This window comes from Vespa crabro, chromosome 2 (genome assembly GCF_910589235.1).
Source record: "Vespa crabro chromosome 2, iyVesCrab1.2, whole genome shotgun sequence".
Lineage (NCBI taxonomy): Eukaryota > Metazoa > Arthropoda > Insecta > Hymenoptera > Vespidae > Vespa > Vespa crabro.
Window position 1 is genome coordinate 18,915,999 of NC_060956.1, and position 17,422 is coordinate 18,933,420.

Here is a 17,422-nt window from a genome sequence, read left to right on the forward strand (position 1 = left end):
CACTATCTATAAAGAAGTTCACATTTTATACCCGTCGTAATAACTTTTTACAAACTTTCTATAGAATCATTTAATTAATTACACTTTTGTATTAAATACAAAATTTTTCCTTCTTTTTTTTTTCCTTTTTTTCGACTGAAAAATAATTGATATTTTTCATGCAAAGATTGAACCTGCAAATATTTATAAACGAAATCCTTTCAATATTGGAATAATATTATATTATTTATTTTCTTACGATCAATCTGTTTTACTAAGTAAATTTAATATTATTGAATTTTTATTCGATAGCTTAAGTATCTATAAAGGAAGAAAGTTTCGTTTTAGATCCTATGCCATAAGGAATTTGTCCAAGGGTGGGGAGGAAGTTAAAATGTCTCGGCTTACGAAGGGTAGTATAGCAGGTATATCTTATGAAGTCTGATCGAGTAAAATGCTCTCATCCAGCTTCTTCGAACGAGCGTATCTCTCTCTCTCTCTCTCTCTCTCTCTCTCTTCTTCATCTTCGCCCTTCTTTCTCAAGCTGTACACCTTTCCTAAAGTCACGGTTATCGTTTCGGTTTCCATATAGGCAAGCGACAAGGATCTTTGAGCATCCGTTAGAAAATCTAACGAGCCGATACGTTAGTATCCCCTTCTCAACCTTCCAACTTCCCTTTCAGCTGTTCCTTGCTATACGTCAGATATTAAAAAAAATTTTCTTCAGTGAACAAAAATATATTCTCCGAGAGAAATATATATATATATAATATACTTGTAAATATATCATAAAATATTGTAATGCACTCTGTTAAAGAAGAGATTTTTTTTTATATTATTTAATAAAGTACCAAACGTATATTCTCGTATAAGGAAAGATTCCAAGCACGTTTCAATAATTTCAAAAAGAGGATAATGTCGAGAGGAGACTTCGCTTGATCCTTTCTTTCTCTTTATCACGGATTTCGTTAGAAAATGAAAATAAAGGAAATTAATCCATAAAAGCGGCGCTATCAGGCAGAGAGAAATGAGTTCGTACTCGCGTATACTCCAGAAGAAGAGTTCTCGAACGACCATTATGTAACTCAACCAGGTGAAATATTCTCCGCTCGTGAAAAGCTGTAATGAGATACAGCTGCTTATACGAAAGTATGAACTTCTTTTCTCCCTCTTTTGATATATATATATATATGTGTGTGTGTGTTTATATATATATATATATATATATATATATACACGTATAATTTTATATATACATATAGAGACCAACGACTAAAGAGAGGAAGAAGAGCGAACGAGATACAGTACACCTGTCTCTCTTGTAATAGTTTTAAATTCTTCTTCGCAAGCAGCTTTAATTATATTTTAATTAAAAAAGAGATCGTTACGGAATCGAGGTCGTGGATCGATCGCTTGACCTGTTTATTTGTCAAACGTATTGTCATCGTCTTTCTCTCTGTACTTGTTTTTTTCTTTTTTTTTTTTTTTTCTTTATTATTTTGTTCAATATTACGTGATTAGGGCTAAATTTGATTTGTTCGTCGATCTTTAATTCGACAAAAGAAGAAGAAGAAGAAAAAAAGAACCATTCAATATTTTCTCCTATTCATTTAGATAGTTTACTGGTATAAAGTATTTTACACTTTCGCATAACATGTCCGCAGATTTATTTTTTGTAATTTATTTGTACAATTATTTTACATAAAGAAAGGACTCTATAATAAAGTATCAATTAAGAATTATAATTTCATTTTAAAAGATACTACTATAAGATAGTAGTATCTTTTAAGAAAATGAGATTACGGGTATATAAGATTTGTTTGATAATGGAGTTTCAAAAATGAATTTAGTATTTCCAAATGCTCCATTATAGCTCTTCAGTGTACTTTCTCTGTGAATAATATATCGATTCTCTTAGAACACTTAGGATACGGTACTGGTATACACTCAAATAGAGAATTATTAATTAGCAGAATACAGTAGGTACGTGCTATAGTTCTATGAAAATTTAAGTCGAGCGCGAATACGATCCTCATCCTTACAATATTGATAATCATCGACGACAGATATAAAGGATGATTAATCAGAAATATTTATTAAAAGAATGACGTTCTTGTATACCTTCGTCGTCATCAACTAAACTTTTGTAATCAGATGACGTATATATTCACTCTCAAAGATTTGAAGGCCAGAGATAATTATGTTATTTTCGTTTATTTTTTTTTTTTTTTTTTTTTTTTTTTTTTTTTAATTTCATTCACATCAAATAATTTCAAATTATTACATCTCTTTAACAAATTTTACAAATTCATAAAATATTCATTTTATGATACGTAATATTTAAAGAGATGTATAAAAATTTTTTAATAAAAACCACCGAATATAAGCTTATGAATTTTTCTTTGTAAAAGAATAATACTTTTTCTTTTTCCATTTTTCTATAACACAGCAATACATTGAAAATCCTGTATGTATCTCGAGAAATTAAAAGAATTAATTAATAAAATCTAAATATATATATATATATATATTATATATTAGATATTAGGGAATTTATTTAAAAGATGATAATAGAAATTTTTTAGTACAAGCGATATATATCCTCGTTTCGAATATAATAACGACGTTAATGATGTCGATGATAATAGTAATAATAATGATAATATAATGGTTTCTTTTAAAAATCCTACGCATTCGGAAGAGGCGGACAACAAATTATACGGTCTATTCATCGAAATGAATATCGATCGAATATCGTAAAAGGGTTTAATTATTACCCAGAGGATAACAGTATCGACTGATGATGATCGGCCACTGGAAACGTAGTATTCGTTAATGTAACAATATTCACGTCGTACGGCTTGTATCATTAATTGCGAGGAGTACTATCGGGAAATATGGATTATTATGTTTAACATGGCCACGAGAGAAACGGCTTATCTATATGTTAATGCAATGGTTTGCATCTCGGGTCCACTTGATAAACGTGTTTTGTAATATATAGATACATAAATATAGCTGTACCTATGTATGTGTACATGTGTCTATATACTATATATATATATATATATATATATATATATATATATATATATAATATATAATATATAACTTATGTCTATATCTATATATACATTATAACTTCTCTTTCTGAAAACCTCCTACCCCAGTTGCTAATGTTTGTCCGTTATAGGATGGAAAATGTTTCGCTTGAAAAATTCCCAAGCTTAGCTATTCTTTCCGCGTTCGTTCATTGTCGAAACGAGTGTAAAACGTACGAAAAGATTCATGGTTTTTCTCGAAACGTTATACAAACAATTATGGATAAACTCTGAAAATTTTTAATTAACGTGAGTTAACAAATAATTGTTTGAAGATGAGATCGATTTCGTATGTAATTGTTATTTGATATATATATATATATATATATATATATATATATATATTATATATTTTATTTTAATTAACGTGAATATATAAATATGAATAAATAATATTAATTATGTATTACAATTCCATTGATTTGGGTTAAGCAAACCAATTACAAATTTATTCAAATGAAATATATAATAAAATGATAATTTTCGATTGAGTAGTAGTCGGCTCTGTACAATTGCTCTCTACTTCTCGAATCGTAGATCGTGAGCTTCGTAGTTAACAAAGAATGCGATCTCCTGGCACGTCGTTAACCGGTCGATGATATCACGAAAACCGGAATCTTTAGGGGCCAAACACCTGCCTCGGAAAAAGATGAGAAGAAGTAGAAGAAGAAAGAAGAAGGGTCGGAGTAGAGGGCTGTTGTAACTTCGATGGTTGGTTCTCGTTCGAGGGAACCCCGAAAAATCTCGATCGCTTATCCGGCTCATTAGGGATGCGGACTTTACGCAGGGTGTTCACCTAATTTAAATATCCTTCTCCCTTTTCCTTCCTTTGCCCTTAGGAACTCAGGAGTTTTCTAATTTAACCGCGTCGTCCTGTGATTTTTCTTCTCTCTCTTTTCGAGATTCTCTTTTCTTCGTTCCACTCATATCTCGGGGCTCGTTAAAGTCCATTAAATGGAAGAGAAAGAAGATCGTCGACTGAGAGGGAAGAAAAAAGAGGGGGAAAAAAGAGGGAGACGAAAGATGTGGCGCACAGGCCACAGCAGGTGCCATTTCACGCTCTCACTCACTCACTCATTCTCTTTCTTTCTCTCTTTCTCTTTCTCTTTCTCTTTCTCTCTTCCTCTTTCTCTTCTATTTTTTTCCCTTTTTTCTTTCCTGTTTAGTTTTCCTGTGCTTCCTCCATCTGCCTGCTTTTCCTACCGACAAGCGAGCTTCCTTCGGTAACACCACCACGTGCCCGAGATTTCTACGAAAGGTCACGTACACGCTTTCTTGCGACCTCCCGCGATTTTTCCACTTCGAATCTTCGTTACGCGAATTTTAACCTCCTAGGAGTTCAAGCTTCTTTCTCGACAACGAGAGAAATTTTTCTTTCTCTTCCCTTTTGCAACCACCTATTCTAAAGTCGGTACGTATCTCTTGTTTCTTCTTTTATTTTCTTTTTTTTTTTTCTTTCTCTCCTTGCGGATTGATTAGATTTTATTTAAATTTTAATGATCCTTCGACACTCAAGCGTGTACTGAATTATTTCTATCTATTTTAACAATTTGTGTAAGTTAATATGTTAATTCATTAAATAATGTTCTATAATTAAAGTAATTATTGTTGATTATTTTTATTCGTGATTTATGTATTTTTGAAAAATATTGAATTGATCGTTATAGCAACGTGAACGTTATGAAAATAATTATAACGTTTAAACGATTTCTTTTAAGGAAGAAAAAGAAAATTACAAAATGTTGTTCGTTGCCGCTGTGCAAACGACGAAAATTCAAGAAGGAAAGAAAGACCTCGTACTCATCCGTCATCTAGGAAGCTTCAGAAACCTTCGAACGCGATCTCGTATGGTCTCGTCGTCGATCATAATCCATTGTTAATAAAAGCACTTTGTTGCCTCACCAACGTAATTAATTTCTAGCGAGTTTCTACGAATTTCGTGAAGGGTTGCACTTTCTACAAGCTCCGATTTCGTATCGTCGAACGAAAATCGGTGTGCAGTTGAGTGTGTGCACGCGCGCATTCTCTCTTTCCTAGAATACAATGGCTGCGAGAATGTATATAAAATAGCGTGTAGAAGGCGCGGAAACGCGGCAAGAGGAAGGAAGCAGATTCCATTTGCGGCTAAATGACTGATGCACGAGCGTGTTGCGCGCGTCACGTTATGACTCTGGACGTGCGATGATATATCGCCGTAACCAGCGCGCACGACCAAGCGTATACGAAACTCGTAACCCACACAGTGAAAGATAAAGAGAGAGAGAGAGAGAGAGAGAGAGAGGGAGAGAGTGAGAGAGAATGTTTCACGTGAAGGTGTATATATGCATAGATGGTTAGATGCATCTGCACGTCGATGATACGCGAGTGGTGTAGGTTAACGCGCATAACCAACCACGATGGTGACATAAAGAGGGGGGAGGTGGTAGAGAATAGATTTTTCTACCCTTGAAAATTTTATCCATCGGTAGTTATTAAAAAAAATGTCTTGATAAATTTCGAACCTCATTCTTTTACTTCATATTTTTTCCTTTTTTCTTTTCCCTTCTTTTTTTTTCCTTTTTTCCCTTTTCTTTTTTTTTTTTTTTAATAGAACATCTCTCATATTTATGGTCAATCGATAAAAATCTTTGTGCTCTAGTCAATATTTCAAGATAAGCTTGATTGTTAGATTAAAGCGGAGGTATTATAAAATGCAAAAAAAAAAAAAGAAAAAAAAAAGAAAAAAAAGAAAAAAACCAAGAAAAAGAAGAAAAAAAAGGAAAATACAAAAAAAAAAAAATAGCCGTAAGAATGATAGATGAACGTTGTCGTTATTTATCGTTATTTATCGTGATCTCGGGGGAAAAAAAAAAAATTCGATAAAATTCAGTCGTTCAAACCAGACCCTCGTAAAATTTTGAACACGCGTCAGCAAATTTTTCGTCATTACGAGATATATACCGTACCGATAGTTTGGATCCTCGTATATTCGAATTTCGCGCCTTTTCACTTACAATCAAAGCAACCTCAAAGGTTTGTTTTCTGGTTAGGGCAATGTTCGCGGTTCATCTAGTCGAAGTCACTTTCTCCCTCTATATCTATCTTCCTCTCACTCAGAAGGTATGTTCGCGCACGTCTACCACTATCTCCTTCCTCTTCTCCACCTTCCTCCGACCGGAAGGGCCGGTATTGTGGTCGCTCGTATGTACTTGCAAGAGGCGCACGATTTGAATATCAGCCTTGGTGGCGGTGCATCACCGCTAGATTACTCCATTATACCTCCATAGACAATGGAAACCGCTTACGCGCCCGTAAATGGCTCGTCTACCGCGAGCCATGCTCTCTTCCGTTTTCTCTCTCTCTTCCTCTCTCTCTCTCTCTCTCTCTCTCTTTATTTTCCCCGTTCCATTGACTACATGATACCTATAATCCTATTTTTTTTCTTTTATCCTATTACTAATGTCTATCTCATTATACTTTTCTTATTGTCTTTCTTTTGAACCCATAATTATAATTTAAATCTTTCGTATGGAATTATTATCATCGTTTGCTGATACTACATTTCTTGGGTATCTAATTGTAGAAAATAAGGATAGAAAATTTGAAACCACGAGCAATTTTTCTTAATTAAAATCGAAGTCTTCCTCTCTCTCTCTCTCTCTCTCTCTCTCTCTCTCTCTCTATGCACGTTATCGTTCCGAATAAAGGCGAATTTAAAAAATTCTTCAGTAGCCTGGGAACGAAGAAAGCTTTTCCCAGCATCCACGATTTCAAGCAAAAGAAACTTGTACGTCGTGGTAAGAGGATAGGAGAGAGAAGCATTCGCGAAGACGTAGACCCGAAGAAGAGGTGCTCCATGTTGGGCTCCTTCCGAAAGCGGAATTTAATATCACCGCGAGCATTTCGGAATTTCATCGGCAAATTTATCGACTAAATTGCGGCACGTTAATCGGGAAGTATTGCGAGTTTCCACGAGCGAAAGGAACAGGAAATTTAAGTGTTATACCTGGTTCTATTCTCTCTAGAACTTCATTCTCTACGTACCTTCTCTCTCTCTCTCTCTCTCTCTCTCTCTCTCTCTCTTTCTCTCTCATCTTTTACTTTTCACTAGTTCATATAATTGGATCCGTTTGAAATTAATTATCGTTAACGATGTGGCCGTTAACCGCTAAAGGTTTTCCTGTGAATTTTGTTCCTGCCGTCCTGTTTCGCATCGGTCGAAACTCAGCTCGTAAAAAGAGAGAAAGAGAAAGAGAAAGAAAGAGAGAGAGATAGAGAGAGAGAGAGAGAGAGAGAGAGAGAGAGAAAGATAGAGATGTGATTTTCAAGAGGAACAAACGCGATCGACGTCAGCCAACATTGACCTCGTACGTGTTTTCGTTGAAACGTTGAATGACCTTATTCCTCTCAACGACAAACCGCTGGAATCGTAACTGTTGGTAACAGTAATCTTTCCTTTCTCTCTCTTTCTCTCTCTCTATGTCTCATTTCCATTTTCTCTTCCTTCTAGTACGACGACGACTCATAGCTTCTGGATTCGAGCGAGTTCGCGCCCGAAAAGACGCCTTCGGCTTTGAATTTTGCACGCGATTCCGGCCGAGCCTTATCCGTGTTGCAGGTACGCGAGCGATATAATTCCTTGACCACTCTGCATAATGGATGCGATTTCTCGCCAGCTATTCACCCCTCTTCGTTTCCTCCGTACCATCAAGGAAAGTATAGGGTCTTATTTCTCTTCGTTCTTTGTATGCTATAGAGAAAAGGGCTTCTCCTAATCATAGATTCCTATCGCATGGCAGTGATATTCTACATACGTTTCTATGTTCCTATATATTGGAACGAACGAAATCAATGACTATAGTCTCTTTCCTTCTGTTATTGGATTATCGAGATTCTGTTTTTCTTTGTGGGAAATCGATTTACTCGAAAAATTCCTTCGAAAGTAGTTTTCTTTTGCGTACAACGTGTACCATAAATTCCTTGAAATTTCGTCCGGAGTTTTTTCTTCTTTCTCCTTTTTCTTTTTTTTTTCTTTTTTTTGTTTTTCTATTTTTTTTTTTCTCGTTTGCTCTTTCAATAGAAGATATGCGTTTTCTAATCGATCATTTATTTTCTTTTTCTATTTTGAGAGAGAGAGAGAGAGAGAGAGAGAGAGAGAGAAAGAGTTCGAACAAACATCCACGGTAAATCACAAGCAACGTTAATAGTATAGGTGGAGCTCGTATTTTCGATTTGGTTTCTCTGTGGTATTAGTTTACCGCTTGTGAATTTGGTTTTATTCGGTAGGAAGTTTCTAATGCGCGTGTTTCATACGGGCATAAGAGAGAAGAGAGAAAGAGAAGGGTGAGAGGGAGAAAGGATCGAAGTGGAAAGCAATCTGACTTCTTTGTTGCCGCTATGAGAGAAGTTTCTCGTTAATTGTAATTACGGTCGATGTAGCGCGCCACTTTCCCGTACCTGCTTTGTCTAATAGAGGTAAATCGTTGTTCTACAGAGTTTGTTAAATTACTGGGGGAACTCGATGGTGATTCAGAAAAATAAATCTTTAATCATTATTTTGTTTTAGTCAAATATAACGAACGTAAACTTGTCCGATCAAAATATCGAGAGAAACAATAATTTACGAGAGTGTCTGTAAACAACGCTTGTATCGATCGTAGTAAAAAAGAAATAAAAAAAAAAAAAAAAAAAAAAAAAAAAAAATTAAAACAAAACAAAACAAAATAAAAGAAATAAAGAAAGGAAAAAGTAGAAAAAAAAAATTGTAACACAAAAATTCTCTTTGAAGACAACGGAGCAATCATTCTTTTTTTTTCTTCTTCTTTTTTTTTTCTATCTTTCAATAACTTATAATGCAACGCATTTCGGAATAATTACTGATAATTTCTTTGTCGATAAAACTTTAGCTTTCGATATAATTACGGTCACCACAACAACTTGTTCCCTCCGTCTCCAATTATCTAATGGAAATTATACTCGTTGACACGTCTTAGAACGACACTAGTTAAGCATTAATTATACAGTAATGAGACGTCTTACAGTTCCTCTCGTTGTACATACGACAAGCGTGTATTTCCTCATAGTCGAAGCTAAGTACGATAGCCCTAGTTCGTGAAATGTTAGAAGAGAAGTTTGTTCTCCTCATAATCGCGCTAGAACGCGTAACTCGACGCGTAACACCCCCTCTCTCTCTCTCTCTCTCTCTCTATCTATCTATCTCTATCTCTCTTTCTCTCTCTAATAACCTGTATGCACACTGCACATCGATATTTAACGCGAAACTGCGAATGAAACTCAATTATGAGTGGGAGAGACATTGATTGTTTATTATGTTCGTTTTGTTATAACAAATTTATATTTTTAATTAAGATTACATGTGAATTAATAATATGTCGTAATATTCAATTGAATGAAAAAAATATTACGAATAAAAATTACGAGAGAAAAAGAAATTTGTAAAATCCCTTTAATAAGAATTTGTTGATATAATTGTTTTAATTGTCGTCCCGTTCGATCGTTCGAAGTTAAAATGAAAGGATAGAGTATTCGAAGAGTGTTCTACAGGACACACGAAATTTAGTATTCCCGAGTCGTCGACTACCGTGGCTTATAATATTTCGCGTGGTATTAATATTCCAGAGGGATCGTATCCCTCTCCATTCTGCCTGCAGGAGGACAACGGGCGACCGCAGGACACGGCTGGTACAGCTGCTGCGGATATGTACGCTAGCATCTACGAAAATGTGAATCGATGCCAAGGGTAAACCTTACTCAGGCTTGCCCTTACAAATTTTCGAGTTGTAGATCCTTTCAAGGTTCTGTCATATAAACTTGAGTTTTACTTGAATGAAAATCAAAACAATATAAACACACTTTATTAATCGAAGTCAAATTTTTGAATGAGAGAAATTTCGAACGTGTAAATCTTTTCTTTTTCTTTTTTGTTGTTGTTTTTGTTTTTCTTCTCTTTTTTTTTTTTTTTTTTTTTTTTTCTTTTAAACTCATTTCTTCCCTCACAAATTACATTTAAATATTCATCCATATAAATTATCCCTTATAATCGAAATTTTCTATGAAAATATATTTTTCTTTCTTTTATCTTATTTTCCACTTCGTATCTACATTTTTCTTTTTATCTGTAATTTTTTCAATTCTTGTTCATCTCTCTCATACTTTTGTACCTCTCATAATTTCTATTAGTTTCCATTGGTTATATCTAACTCGCATTATTATTCGTTGGCACAAGTAAAAACTAAAGCGATGCGTCAAGCGAGCCCACGACGTTATTGAATCGTGCCGGGCATTCCTTATCGTTAATGTACCCAAGGAAAAACTAATTAATATTCCACAACGAATTTACCGGCTCTCGCGAGCTTTATTAATGCAACTCTTCGTCATCGTGACACGCCAGTGTGTCGCCTTGCACTTCCACATTCTATCTCTGTCTCTCTCCCTCTCTCTCCCTCTCTCTTTCGTCTTCTTTTTCTTTTTTCTTTTTTTATTTTGTAAACCGTATCCACATTTCCCAGCTAACATTTTCTCCGAGATTTTATTTCATAATTTCTCAATTATTTTTATCATAGCTATGTTATTCGATTAAAATTAATTGTAATTTAAGATATCGGAGAGATAAATAATATCGAGCTTTCGATTTTACGATTTTTACTTCTTGTTGCGTGGTATTTTTTTATAAGTCTTTAAGAAGCTCGTAAAACCTATTCGATAATATTGCTCGTGATAAGTCTAGAAATATAAGGTGACAGAACGAGCGTGCAAGAGGTTGAAATCAACGCGTAAAGGTAAACGTTTATCGGTTAACGGTTTTGATATCGGTGTGCGTCGCTTAACAGATCTTTTTTTTTTCTTTTTCTTCTTCTTCTTCTTCTTTCTTTTTTGCCAGCAGATAAACCAACCAACCAACCAACCAACCAACCAACCTACCAACGGAATAACGGTTATTGCGCCTGCCATTTCTACGAGTCTCGCGGTAAAAGAGAGAGAAAAAATCTTTGACATTTCAATAATTCGCCCGCGATAAAACCGTGTCGAGGTACGTAGAGAGAAGGTAGCTAACAGTCTACCTAGGTAGGTATTTCTATTTTTCCGAATGGAAAGAGATCGTGGCTGCATCTCGAGAGCTTGACGTAAACGCAGCCAACTAAAATCAATATTCTTTGTGGTATGTATTTAACGAAGAAAAAAGAAAAAAGAAAAAAGACAAAATTTATTTCGTAAAATATAACAAAAATTATTGGTTTGCTACAAGAGAGGTAGAGATATAAAGATGGAAATATAAAGTGTATGTATGTATGTATGTATGTGTGTGTGTGTGTGTGAGAGAGAGAGAGAGAGAGAGAGAGAAGGAGAGATTGAAATTATAAATCGTTATGAAAAACTAGTTATGCTTAAAATTAGATACGATTGATTTGGTAGTTCAATATTTAATAACATATTCGAGCAAAATTTAATAATTGGAAACGCGATACCGTTTAATCTAGTACAAAATAATTGATCAACCGCTAATTAATTTCTAATATCTACGAATACTCAGGATTCTCGTTTAGATTCATTCGGTTCATTTATAAAAATGGTAAATTAATTAACAGTAATCGAATAGCGATGAACATGATTGCGGCTTTGATAATGGTGTTAATTCATAGACACGTTAAATGTGAGATGCATCACTGATATAGTCTATCATTTCTTATTAATCATTACTTATTATTATGTTTTAGAGTGAAATTTGCCAAAATGTTATCGACATTTGTAATATAGTACCCATTAGATTTCTCTATATTCATTATCGATTTTCGTTCAATCGGTTGATATTTCCCATGATATAATATAGAATAGTCTATTAACTCTGTATATAACCATTCTCGCTAAAGTGAATATTTACAATGTCATTAGATATGGCCTCGATCTATAGGTAGCACATTAATTGCACCGTACTCGTAACAGTTTTATATGTGTTTCTCAAAGAAGAAAAATATTTCGCGAAAACGCGTTTCATTAATGAGATGCATATGCATCGTAGCGTGCTGTTCGACATCGCGTAAAATTAACTCGAGAATTAAGCTTGGTTGGCAAGAAAGACGGTAGCGAAGTTGAGCTTCGCGTTCTTTAAAGGAAAAAAAAAAAGAAAAAAAGAGAAAAAGAAAGAAAGATAAAAGAAAAAGAAGAAGAAGAAAAAAGAAGAAAAAGGAAAGGAAAAGAAAAAAAGCAGACTCGTTTTAGTGCAGGTTTTCTCCTTCAACGCAAAGAACAGCAGCATAACGTCGTCGTCGTCGTCGTCGTTGTTGTCGTCGTCGTCGTCATCATCGTCTTGTATAACGGGTGGCACTTTTTTTTTCGAAGGGTGTAGAACGTTGAGTGGACTCACCGGTGAAAATCTCTTACACCACGTTTGGGGAAAGTTTTATCTCTTAAAGATCGCATAATTCAAGTTGTTCATAAAACAGTGCAGCCAGAGATGAAAAGAGATCGTTCTTTTTCTCTCTATCTTTCGGGCTTCAAGTTTCGGCAGGAAAAAGGGTCTCTGATGTGGTAGGGCACGAGATGTGGTAGTGTCGGTGGTGATGGTGACAGAGTAAAGGAGAGAAGGGATGGAAACGACGTGGGTAGGAGTAACTAGAGGGAGGAGCCGACTGCGTGACACATTGCAATTTATGCATCGACCCTCTTCCACCCCCTCTCACCTAAACCTTTCTCTCGGCATAATAAAAACGCGAGGCGAGATAAAAAATTAAATGACACGCCAGACTGCCAGGCGAACTCGAAATTTCTTCCAGTGGTTTCGCGACGACGCCGACGCCAACAACGAAGACGGAAACGACGCATTTTCGTGAAAAAGAGAAGAGAGAACATTTCGTTTCATCATCACGCATGGGTATCTCTTTTCATGGTCTTTGAAATACATAATTGTTTGTCTCTCTTTCTTCTCTCTCTCTCTCTCTCTCTCTCTCTCTCTTTCTCACTTTCTCACTTTTCCTTTGATATATAAGAATATCTTTAGAAGAAGAAAAAAATATCGATATTTCATGTTTACTTTAATACGAGAAGAGACATTTTCGGCGAACGAGGTATCCACTAAAGATATAAATATAATCTTTGTAGAAGAGACACGTACGAGATCTTTTAAATCCCTGACTCGAAAGGTATCGGATTTAAATTTCAAATATGCGTTTAGCTCGCGCGAGCTGAGGCCCGCTTTAAATGCAAATAAAATTAACGCGAGTACTCGTTTCTCTCGTTTCTATTTAGGTTTTCCAAAGTGTTCTCCCTTTCTCTCTCTCTCTCTCTCTCTCTCTCTCTCTCTCTCTCTCTCTCACGTCGACGATAACGATCTCGTCTCAAGAGAAAGAAAGAAAGAAAGAAAGAAAAAGAGAGATGGTAAAAATATTAGTATTTACTTTTTCACTCGGGAAACGAGGAAAAGGGAGGAAAACGGGAGTAGTTAGGTAACCAAGTAGGTACATACATATATACATATATACATACATATATACATACGTAAATATCTACGCAGGAATGTAACTCTACTGATTGCATACGTAGAATCGAGGAAGCGAGGACGTTAGACAAGCTTCCACGAGCTTTACGAAAGAAAGGGAAAGAAGTATGAACGAATAGGAGAAAGTAGGGAAGGGTTGGAAGGAAGGAGGATGAAGTAGAGCCTGTTAGGAAGAGCCATGGCAGTCGTTAGGTAGCGCCGTCGTAAAATTAATTACGCCTCGAAACTGTCTTAATTAAAAATGTGTCCGCCGCCCGTCAGCTTTGCTCTCTTTCTCTTTCTCTCTCTCTCTCTCTCCTTTTCTTTCTCTCTTTTTCTCTCTCTCTCTCTTCCTCTCTCTCTCTTCCTATATATATATATATATATATATATGTATATATATATATAGCATCTTCTACATTCTCCTTACTCTAGTATACTTTTGCTACTACTTTACCTCTTCCTCCAACACACAACTACCAACATATTCTCTCATTCTCTCTCCTTTCCATCGAGAAGAAGGGATTGAACTACCCCCCTCATCACCGTTCTCCTCCCCCCTCCCTCTCTCTCTCTCTCTTTCTCTTTCTCTTACCACTCGAAGCTTTCCACCATCTCCTAACCTACCTCCCCTATTCACGACACCCTTATTACCTAGTCGGTCGCGAGCATAAGCGCACCGTCATGAATATTATGTCATTATGCAATCTCGAGGTGCATGCGACGGCTCCGTGCGAACTACGCTTTCACCTTCCTCCTTCTCCGTCTTTACAATCCCCTTCAAACTTACCTTCTCCTACCACTCGTCCTTGCCTGCATCCTCGTCCTCGAATTTACGTCGTAAGCCACTTCTAACGCGTCCTTCGCCTCGTTTATACCACACGAATTCGCTACTTTAGGATTAATCGACGGTCTACGATTAACGTTATTTCTTCTTTTCTCTTTCTTCTTTCCTTTTTTTTTTACTTTTTTCTTTTTTTCCTTTTTTTCTTCCTTCCTCTCTTTATATACGGCAGTAGCAGGCATTGTCGAATTTTTCTTTTGTCTTTTTTTTTTCTTTTTTCGTTTTTTTCGTTTTAAAGTAACTCTCTGTAATGATCGGTGTGGGTTTTTTTCTTTTCTCTTCTTTTTTTTTCTTGTTTTTTTTTTTTCTTGTTTTTTTTTTTTTTTTTTTTTTTTTTTTTTATATATGGGTAAAAAAATAATTGACGTTAATTTTGAAAACAAAGTGAAATGGTAGACGAATTTGTAGAAACAGTAAAATCTTCTTCACTTTTATCTACTTTCCATGAGTTCGAGTGTCGAGTTTCCAGTCCCTTCGCTTTCTTCATTTTCTACGATGTTTTAACGTATTTACCGTAGGTATAACGCGAGTTTTCGCAGTAGAAAAGGGAGACACGGAAAATGTAATTAAAGCGAAGCTTGTTGATTTTAAAATGCTAATCCAAGAATGATATTTATGCGGAAGAGCCTGATACCATAGAAGAGATTTTAGAATGCGATGTCGGGCTAAGAAACGTGTAATTAAAGCGAGATATCTCTAAGGAAAAAATAATACACCGTTTTGATTTACATGAATCCTTCGAGATTACGTTTCTTTTTTTTCTTTTTTTTTTTTTGTATTTTCTTGTTTCTTTCTTTTTTTTTTGTTTTGTTTTTTGTCATCGAGTTACATGTAGCTTTTATTTTTCTTTTTTATTTTATTTTTCCTATGGCTTTGATTTAACGCAACGAATGACTGATTTTAAAAATATTTTCCTTTTTCTTCCCCGTAATTATACAAACCGTGCTATTTTTCTTTTTTGCCCATTTTCCCAGTATTTCGAACGATTCATTCGTGTGCAGTGTACTTCAAAGAACTCGATGATTTACGACTTTTCCATACGCACGGTATTTTTCGATCTATCTTGCGAAAAAGCATTTCACGCTTTGCTACTATTCATTGTAGGTCGTACTGTATTCTTCTTTTATATACACACATATATATATATATATATATATATATATATATATATATATATATATGTATATAGTATTCTCCATTTTTCGTAAATATAAAACGAGCCATTTAAACAGAAGCGCAGATGTAATTTATTCATTTAAATTATACTCCCGCGAATACGACCGCTGTACGGAATTAATTGGAGGGATCGGAAAGCTACGAGAACGTTGTAGGTCACCGAAATTGCATTCCGCAAAGCATTTCTATGTTTTTCATATTTCCTGCGTGAAATTGATTCTACCACGTAGTAATCAAATATACCTATGTATAAAAGAGAAGGCAAGCATTTTGTGGCTTTTCTTTCGGTTTAATTATTTCGGTTGATATTTTAACAAAAAAATTCAACACTGACGAAACTGTCGCGTATTCGAACATTTTAGTTGGACGCTTGTCTTGAAAAAAGAACGTCATTTTTTTTATTATTATTATTTTTCTTTCCTCCATTTCTTTCTTATTTTTTCTTTTTCTTTTTTTTTTTTTTTTTTTTTTTTTTTTGTTAATTTATTTTCTCCAAAGCCTCGGACGATGACGAAGTCCAAAAGAGAAGTTAGACACATTTTTAAAAGCGAACTGAGTTACCACAAGTTGTCGTAAACTAATTAGTTACCACGCTACTCTACGTCGTTGTTCAGTCAGAAGCAATTATCGAGTTCAGAGCTGACTCAGTCTTATTTTACAATTCAATTCCTTCGAAAAGGAGCAACGAAACACGACCGTCCGCAATGTGTTCTGCAGCTTACATACATCGACACACCGGTAAACGATCCGAAAGACGAAATAACTCGCTGAACTGAAGTTGTTTTAACGCGCGAACGTCATTATCCTTGGCAGGCTTAAATACCATCGCTCTCGGTAACACGAAGCGTATGAAAAGCGTATGGCAGCAGGTCACACGCGACGTTTACTACTACATGTTTATGAGAAATAGAGAGAGAGAGAGAGAGAAAGAGAAAGAGGGTGAGAGGGAGAAAGTCTTGTGCAAGGGGAGGATGGCTTTCCATAGGAATTCTCAGCTCGTTTCAGACCACTTATGGCGCCTTGTACCTTATGAGGGGTTGTCACACCTCTCAAACCTTTTTCCTCGCCCTATCACCATTTCACAGTTAGATCATTTAACTGAGTTGAAAGTCGGTCATCGGTGCGAATTTATCGCAAAGCTTTTTGCTTTTATCGGCGATCAAAGTACCGCGAAAAAAGTACTTTCTCTTTATCCCAAGCTGTTTTTATTTCTTTTAGCAGGCTTTGAACGATTCGGTCGATATATAGAGGTAAAGAAACGTTATCTTTCGCTAAAAATACCAACAATATTCTACCTCTCTCTCTCTCTCTCTCTCTCTCTCTCTTTTTCCCTCTCGATGGATGTTGAGTCTCGATCGTGAGCTTTGCCCAATGCTCTTACCTAGAAAAAAAAAATATTGACAAATTCGTGACTTATGTTTGTGACGTGACATTCGATCGCGAATGAAAAATAGAAAAAAAAGAAAAAAAAAAATTCTACCCTTCTATACGTCGGACTCTTCACCTTCCATTTTTGTAATCGATGATGGATGACGGATAAAAGGGATCAATGGATCGGTACGATGAATTAATTCGTCTATATTTTTTCAGTGAAGCGATAGAACGTTGTTGTTTTCGCGATATCGCTGGACAACAATGATGGTAGTATTGTAGCGAGAAACTAACGACAAAACAATGTGTATACGTTCTGTTGTTATTATTGTTTTTCTTGCAGTGGACAAATATTGTTTCGAACGAAATATTTGCGTTTCTTCTTTTTTTTTTCCTTTTTTCTCTCTTTTTTTTTCTTCTTTCTTTTTTTTTTTTCACATCGCTCGTTCGCCGCTCAACATTCTAGAGAGAACTTCTCAG

The 17,422-nt window shown here is 35.4% G+C and overlaps 1 protein-coding gene across 3 annotated transcripts in view; it reads left to right on the forward strand.

Annotated features, from left to right (window-relative positions):
* Positions 1-17,422, forward strand: part of LOC124421652 — a 255,894-nt gene that overhangs the window by 13,780 nt on the left and 224,692 nt on the right. The window contains exon 3 of one of the 3 annotated variants that reach the window (XM_046957082.1): positions 10,963-11,109. The exons of the other annotated variants lie outside the window; for them this stretch is intronic. The gene's annotated coding sequence lies outside the window, so the exon portion shown is untranslated. The remainder of the gene's footprint in view (positions 1-10,962; positions 11,110-17,422) is intronic. 3 annotated transcript variants of the gene reach the window in all.